Raw genomic sequence first — 8460 nt, forward strand, 5'->3', positions numbered from 1 at the left:
AGAGTAAAACGGAGAACACCAGCGTGTTCGTGAGAGTAGGACAAACCGTTCGGATGCTTCAGGCGATTTGGTGAGAAGACCGATTTTCGGGATATCTCATTGTCTGACAAACACCACTCTAGCTCTGTCACCTTTAACCTCAGATGCAGAACATTGGTGGATTGAGACGCATCAAATGCCCCCCAAAAAAGACACCTTTAGCTTAAACTGAATCGATTTTTATAGGGATTTTTGTATTATGCCAATTAGATTAAAAAAAAACATGAATTTTTACGATATAGTAATTTTTGACTTTGTGGCTGTGGTAACTAGTGGAAACACTAATTATATGCTTTACAGATGTAGACTGACTGTAGCTCCAGATTGGATTAGATTCAGGCTGGTGAAGCCATTATGGTTTGTGGTTATGGTTTGTGAAATGTGTTTGAATTATGACCTAACTATCTAGCTAGCTACGCTAATGTTTCTTAAAACTTCAGCTAGCCTGCCTCACTTGATCAAAAGATAGCTACCTACACAACCAGCAATAACAGTATCTAACGTCATTAGCTAAGTTCCACCAAAGAGGTCAATATTGTCACGACTTCAACCGAGGCAGGCTCTCCTTCCCGTTCGGGTGGCGCTCGGCGGTCGTCGTCACCGGCCTACTAGCTGCCACTGACTCTTTTTCCTCCCCCTCCTTATGTGTTTATTTGTATCACCTGGGTTTAGGTAATTGGTAATTAGTGTGGCTTTATTAGTCAGCCAGCCCGTACGCTTCTTTGTGCGGGATTGTTCATTTGTACTTTTGGATTCGGGAGTGGATGTATGTATTGTGGACTGGGTTTTGTCTTCCGTGTTTGGACGTTTGTTTATGACACCCAGTAAGTCCGTATTGGACATTGGTATGCCGGTTGTGCATTTAAAAGAAAGCACCGTATTGAAGCTCTGTTGTTCCTGCGTCTGACTTCACACCCCCTGACACCCAGAGCGTTACAAATATATTCCAGTATCTCTGGTTTATGGCTTATTCGGATCCCCATTAGCTTTTGCCGAAGCAGTAGCTATTCTACCTGGGGTCCACAAAAACACAAAACACTGATACAGTGATAGACACGGACATTTCAAATACAATGATATACAAACAATACAAACAACAAATTCAATAATAACAGTACCAACAATACAACAACAAAAAATGATGTGTGTGTTAGTGTGTTTCTGTGTGTCCTCTCACAGTCACTGCCATTCCATGAAAAGTTTTTTAAAGGTAATGTCTTTTTTTTAAAGGTAATTTTTCAGTTTGATGTCATGGCTCTGTATAATGTGTGATAACGTGGATTTGTTTTGGACTTGGGTACTGTGAAAAGACCCACGATGGCATATCTTGTGGGTTATGTATGGGTGTCTGTGTTGAATGTGATTTGATTATGCAGACAATCTGGAATTTTCATTACAGTAATACTTCTGATAAAAACTAGAAGAGAAGCAGTTCATCTGTTGTCAACTCTCAACCAGGAGAAACTGGCATCCATGTTGTCAATGTTATTTCTGTGTGTGAAGTTAAGGGAAAGGCGTGCTGCTCTGTTTTGGTGCCAGCTGCAGCTTTGTTCGGTTTTTCTTTGCTACACCTGACCATATTACCGGACAGTAACCAAGATGGGACAAGGCCAGAGCCTAAACAACTAGTACAGTTGGTTTTCGTTTCAAAAAAGCAGAACAACTTTCTATAACATACCCCTCCCCATCTCACAAGAACTTTGGCAATATGACTTGACCATGATAATTGACCGTTCAATGTTATACAGTCGGACGTTTACATACACCTAGGTTGGAGTCATTAAAACTAGTTTTTCAACCACTCCGCAAATTTCTTGACTGTGCCTTTAAAAATGAAACAGCGTGGAAAATTCCAGAAAATTATGTCATGGCTTTATAAGCTTCTGATAATCATTTGAGTCAACTGGAGGTGTACCTGTGGATGTATTTCAAGGCCTACCTTCAAACTCAGTGCCTCTTTGCTTGACATCATGGGAAAATCAAAAGAAATCAGCCAAGACCTCAGAAAGAAAATGGTAGACCTCCACAAGTATGGTTCATCCTTGGGAGCAATTTCCAAACGCCTGAAGGTACCACGTTCATCTGTACAAACAATAGTACGCAAGTATAAACACCATGGGACCACGCAGCCGTCATACCGCTCAGGAAGAAGACGCATTCTGTCTCCTAGAAATGAACGTACTTTGGTGTGACAATTACAAATCAATCCCAGAACAACAGCAAAGGACCTTGTGGAGATGCTGGAGGAAACAGGTACAAAAGTATCTATATCCACAGTAAAACGAGTCCTATATCAACATAACCTGAAAGGCCTCTCAGCAAGGAAGAAGCCACGGCTCCAAACCCGCCATAAAAAAGCCAGACTACAGTTTGCAACTGCACATGGGGACAAAGATCATACTTTTTGGAGAAATGTCCTTTGGTCTGATGAAACAAAAATAGAACTGTTTGGCCATAATGACCATCGTTATGTTTGGAGGTAAAAGGGGGAGGCATGCAAGCCGTCAGCATCATGTTGTGGGGGTGCTTTGCTGCAGGAGGGACTGGTGCTCTTCACAAAATAGATGGCATCATGAGGCAGGAAAATTATGTGGATATATTGCAGCAACATCTCAAGACATCAGTCAGGAAGTTAAAGCTTGGTCGCAAATGGGTCTTCCAAATGGACAATGACCCCAAGCATACTTCCAAAGTTGTGGCAAAATGGCTTAAGGACAACAAATTCAAGGTGTTGGAGTGGCCATCACAAAGCCCTGACCTCAATCCTATAGAACATTTGTGGGCAGAACTGAAAAAGCGTTGTGCAAGCAAGGAGGCCTACAAACCTGACTCAGTTACACCAGCTCTGTCAGGAGGAATGGGCCAAAATTCCCCCAACTTATTGTGGGAAGCTTGTAAAGGCTACCCGAAACGTTTGACCCAAGTTAAACAATTTAAAGGCAATGCTACCAAATACTAATTGAGTGTATGTAATCTTCTGACCCACTGTGAATGTGATGAAAAAAATAAAAGCTGAAATAAATCATTCTTTCTACTATTATTCTGACATTTCACATTCTTAAAATAAAGTGGTGATCCTAACTGACCTAAAACAGGGCATTTTTACTAGGATTAAATGTCAGGGATTGTGAAAAACTGAGTTTAAATGTATTTGGCTAAGGTGTATGTAAACTTCCGACCTCAACTGTAGCTAGGAGTTTAACTTCCTCAACGGTCACACCCTTTATACACAACTCCACCTGAGAGAATGTTTTTAAACCAAATACAATGCTTTTAGTTTTAGATGTGCAGTATTTAAGACCAGTTTATTATTAATCACCCATTCTGATACTGACTGTAACTCCTTATTTGGAATTTCAGTGGATTCACATTCACTGGCTTTGGGTTCTTGTGGCAGAATTGGGGTGAACTGTTGTTTCTTAAGTGTTATGCTCTGAACTGTGATGTTATGCATTTCATAGACTACTGTTATGTCTGCAACCTAACACAAGGCCATTGTGTTCTGGAATGGTTGCTTGTATAAAATAATTGTCGTGTAAACAATATGATTGTATTATCCCCTCCCACTACATAAGGAATATGTAACCGTTTACTCTTTGAGCTCCTTCCCTGACTGTGATCAGAGAGGGATCTACCTTGCTGATACTCGTATGTTTTAAAGGTGTCATGTTATCATTATAAATGACTCTCTGCCTTATCTTTGGATCGAGTTTTCCACAATAGGGCGCTGACGTGTAGAGTGTGGAATAATCTAGCTTTGTGTAAGACCAGTGGCAAATCATTTGGAAATATAGAGAAGTGTAATGACCCAAGGCTCTGAGGGACACCGCACTGTACATATGCGTTGTTAGAGAAGCTTCCATTGAAGAAAAATCTCTGGGTTCTATTGGATAAGTAACTCTGCAACCATGTGATGGAAGGTGACGTGAAGCCATCGCAAGTGAGTTTCTTCAATAACAATTTGTTGATCAATGACATCAAAGGCTGCACTGAAATCGAACGAGAAGGCTCCAGCTATCATCTTATTATCCGTGTCTTTTCACAAATCATCTGTCGTCTGAGTCAGTGCAGTACAAGTCGAGTTCCCTTCTCTATGCGCATGCTGAACGTAGCTGTTCTCTGAAAAATAGCATTGGATTTGGTCAAACACAATTCTCTCCATCGTCTTACTAAGAACAGGCAGCAAACTGATTGGGCGACTGTTCGAGCCAGCAAAGGGTGCTTTACAATTTCTAGGCAGTGGAATGACTTCAGCTTCCTTCCACGCCTGTGGACACACACTCCTTTAGGCTTTGGTTAAAGATATAGCAGATAGGGGTGGCAATACAGTCTGCTGCCATCTTCAATAGTTTCCCATCTAGGTTGTCTATACCGGATGGCTTATGATTTTTTATGGATACGTTTTTCCACCTCTCCCACACACATGACCAAATTCAAAACAGCAATCCTCCTCTTTCATTATTACTTTTATACAAAAATATGATGGTTCACTGTTCAATGTAATTTCACTTCTGAGTTTTTCCACTTTACCATTGAAATAGTCATTGATATTACTTGCAATATCAAAAGTTTTCATTATTAATTACCCATTAACTTCAATAAACAATGGAGACTTATTGGGTTTTCTGCCCAATATATGATTAAGCGTACTCCAAATTATTTTCCCGTTGTGTTTTGTCATTTATCTTGATTTGGTAATGTCATTTATTTACATTTTTGTTCAGTAAAGTCACATTTCTCAGTTTACAGTACTGTATGTCAACCAAAGAGCTGAGCAGCCTGACTTGTTTGCCAACTCATATGCATCAATCCATCAGCAATCCAGAGGGCTCAAACAGTTATCACAGTTAATTTCTTAACAGGCGCATGACTGTCAACAATTGGCATGAGTAATTTTACAAATATTTCCAATGCTGAATCTGGATTCACTTTCTCATACATATAAGACCAACATAATTATTTTACATCTTCAACCATCTGCACTTTGTGACAACTGCTGATGTAAAAGGGCTTTATAGATACATTTGATTGATTGATTGACCGGACGCGACTGTGTTCTTGGGGACCTTCAATGTTGCAGATATTTTTTTGGTACCTTTCCCCAGATCTGTGCCTCGACACAATCCTGTCTCGAAGCTCTACGAACAATTCATTAGACCTCATGGCTTGGTTTTTGCTCTGATATGCACTGTCAGCTGTGTGACATTATATAGACAGATTTGTGCCTTTCCAAATCATGTCCAATCAATTGAATTTACCACAAGTGGACTATAATCAAGTTGTAGAAATTCTCAAGGATGATCAATGGAAACAGGATGCACCTGAGCTCAATGTCGAGTCTCATAGTAAAGGGTTTGAATAATTATGTAAATAAGGTATTTTTGTTTTTTTAATGTTTTTTTGTAATCGGGGGAGAAGGGCCTTGGTCAGGGAGGTGCCCAAGAACCCGATAGTCACAATGACAGAACACCAGAGTTCCTCTGTGGAGATGGGAGAACCTTCCAGAGGGACAACCATCTCTGCAGAACTCCACCAATCAGACCTTTACAGTAGAGTGGCCAGACGGAAGCCACTCCTCGGTAAAAGGCATATGACCGCACGCTTGGAGTTTGCCAAAAGCCACCTAAAGGACTGTCAGACCATGAGAAACAAGATTCTCTGGTCTGATGAAACCAAGATTGAACTCTTTGGCCTGAATGCCAAGCGTCACGTCAGGAGGAAACCTGGCACCATCCCTACGGTGAAGCATGGTGGTGGCAGCATCATGCTGTGGGAATGTTTTCAGTGGCAAGGACTGGGAGACTAGTCTTGATCGAAGGAAAGATGAACGGAGCAAAGTATAGAGAGATCCTTGATGAAAACCTGCTCCAGAGCGCTCAGTACCTCAGACTGGGGCAAAGGTTCACCTTCCAACAGGACAACAACCCTTAGGACACAGCCAAGACAATGCAGGAGTGGCTTTGGGACAAGTCTCTGAATGTCCTTGAGTGGCCCAGCCAGAGCCTGGACTTAAACCCGATCGAACATCTCTGGAGAGACCTGAAAATAGCTGTGCAGCAACGTTCCCCATCCAACCTGACAGAGCTTGAGAGGATCTGCAGAGAAGAATGCGAGAAACTCCTCAAATACTGGTGTGCCAAGCTTGTAGGGTCATACCCACGAAGACTCGAGGTTGTAATCGCTGCCAAATGTGCTTCAACAAATTACTGGGCAAAGGGTCTATGTAAATGTGATATTTCCGTTTTCTATTTGCAAACAATTCTAAAAACCAGTTTTTGCTTTGTCATTATGGGGTATTGTGTGTAGATTGATGAGGGGAAAAAATATTTAATCAATTTTAGAATAAGGCTGTAACGTAACAAAATGTGGAAAATTTCAAGGGGTCTGAATACTTTCCGAATGCACTGTAAACCCTTGATTGCCGATGCATGCATTGGCCATTGAGAGGCTGTGAAGCCACTGGTCGGCCATATTGGCACTCCACAGTAGGAGCAGTCTGTCCATAGGAATTAATGGACTTCTGCAGCATCTCAATTAAATGTTTAAATGAACATTTTTAAAGTATGTTTTATTGTAATAAGGACAGTAACAGTCATCTCAAAAAATTATACTTTAAGGATTAAAGTCTCAACGTCAACCGTGAAGAGGCGACTCCGGGATGCTGGCCTTCTAGGCGGAGTTCCTCTGTCCAGTGTTTGTGTTCTTCAGCCCATCTTAATCTTTTCTTTTTATTGGCCAGTCAGAGACATGGCTTTTTTTTGCAGCTCTGCCTAGAAGGCCAGCATCCCGGAGTCGCCTCTTCACTGTTGTCGTTGAGACTGGTGTTTTGCGCGTACTATTTAATTAAGCTGCCAGTTGAGGACTTGTGAGGCGTTTGTTTCTCAAACTAGACACTAATGAACTTGTCCTCTTGCTAATTTGTGCACCGGGGCCTCCCACTCCTCTTTCTATTCTGGTTAGAGCCAGATTGCGCTGTTCTGTGAAGGGAGTAGTACACAGCGTTGTATGAGATCTTCAGTTTCTTGGCAATTTCTCACATGGAATAGCCTTATTTTCTCAGAACAAGAATAGATTTCTGGGGGGAATGGCCCTAGCCCTCACCCTCCGATCCAACTGGTCCCAGATGTGCTCAATGGGATTGAGATCCGGGCTCTTCGCTGGCCATGGCAGAACACTGACATTCCTGTCTTGCAGGAAATCACGCACAGAACGAGCAGTATGGCTGGTGGCATTGTCATGCTGGAGGGTCATGTCAGGATGAGCCTGCAGGAAGGGTACCACATGAGGGAGGAGGATGTCTTCCCTGTAACGCACAGCATTGAGATTGCCTGCAATGACAACAAGCTTAGTCCGATGATGCTGTGACACACCGCCCCAGACCATGACGGACCCTCCACCTCCAAATCGATCCTGCTTCAGGCACAGCCCTCAGTATAACGCTCAATCCTTCGATAATAAACGCAAATCTGACCATCACCCCTGGTGAGACAAAACCGCGACTGGTCAGTGAAGAGCACTTTTTGCAAGTTCTGTCTGGTCCAGCGACGGTGGGTTTGTGCCCATAGGCAACATTGTTGCCAGTGATGTCTGGCGAGGACCTGCCTTACAACAGGCCTACAAGCCCTCAGTCTAGCCTCTCTCAGCCTATTACGGACAGTCTGAGCACTGCTGGAAGGATTATGCGTTCCTGGTGTAACTCGGGCAGTTGCTGTTGCCATCCTGTACCTGTCCCGCAAATGTGATGCTAGGATGTACCGATCCTGTGCAGGTGTTGTTACAAGTGGTCTGCCACTGAGAGGACGATCAGCTGTCCATCCTGTAGCGCCGTCTTAGGCTTCTCACAGTACGGACATTTCAATTTATTGCCCTGGCCACATCTGCAGTCCTCATGCCTCCTTGCAGCATGCCTAAGGCACGTTCACGCAGATGAGCAGGGACCCTGGGCATCTTTATTTTTGTGTTTTTCAGAGTCAGTAGAAAGGCCTCTTTAGTGTCCTAAGTTTTCATAACTGTGACCTTAATTGCCTACCGTCAATAAGCTGTTAGCATCATTCATTAATTAATTGTTCATTAATTGTTTATGGTTCATTGAACAAGCATGGGAAACAGTGTTTAAACCCTTTACAATGAAGATCTGTGAAGTTATTTGGGATGTTTACAATTTATCTTTGAAAGATATGGTCCTGAAAAAGGGACGTTTCTTTTTTTGCTGAGTTAAACATATATATTTATTTATTTTGTGGGTGAGTGCCAGGATGGAGGTGCAGCGACTTCAACACAGCACCCCCTATCAGTCATCTAGTGTATATATAAATGATTGGTTCCAGCTAGTCTCGAGCCAGACTGCTTACTTCCGCAATCATTGTGGTCTAGCTATGCAAGACTAGGTTCCAGCCACGATAGTGCTTGTCTGGTGACGTT

This window comes from Salvelinus namaycush, chromosome 3, assembly GCF_016432855.1.
Source record: "Salvelinus namaycush isolate Seneca chromosome 3, SaNama_1.0, whole genome shotgun sequence".
Taxonomy (NCBI): Eukaryota; Metazoa; Chordata; class Actinopteri; order Salmoniformes; family Salmonidae; genus Salvelinus; species Salvelinus namaycush.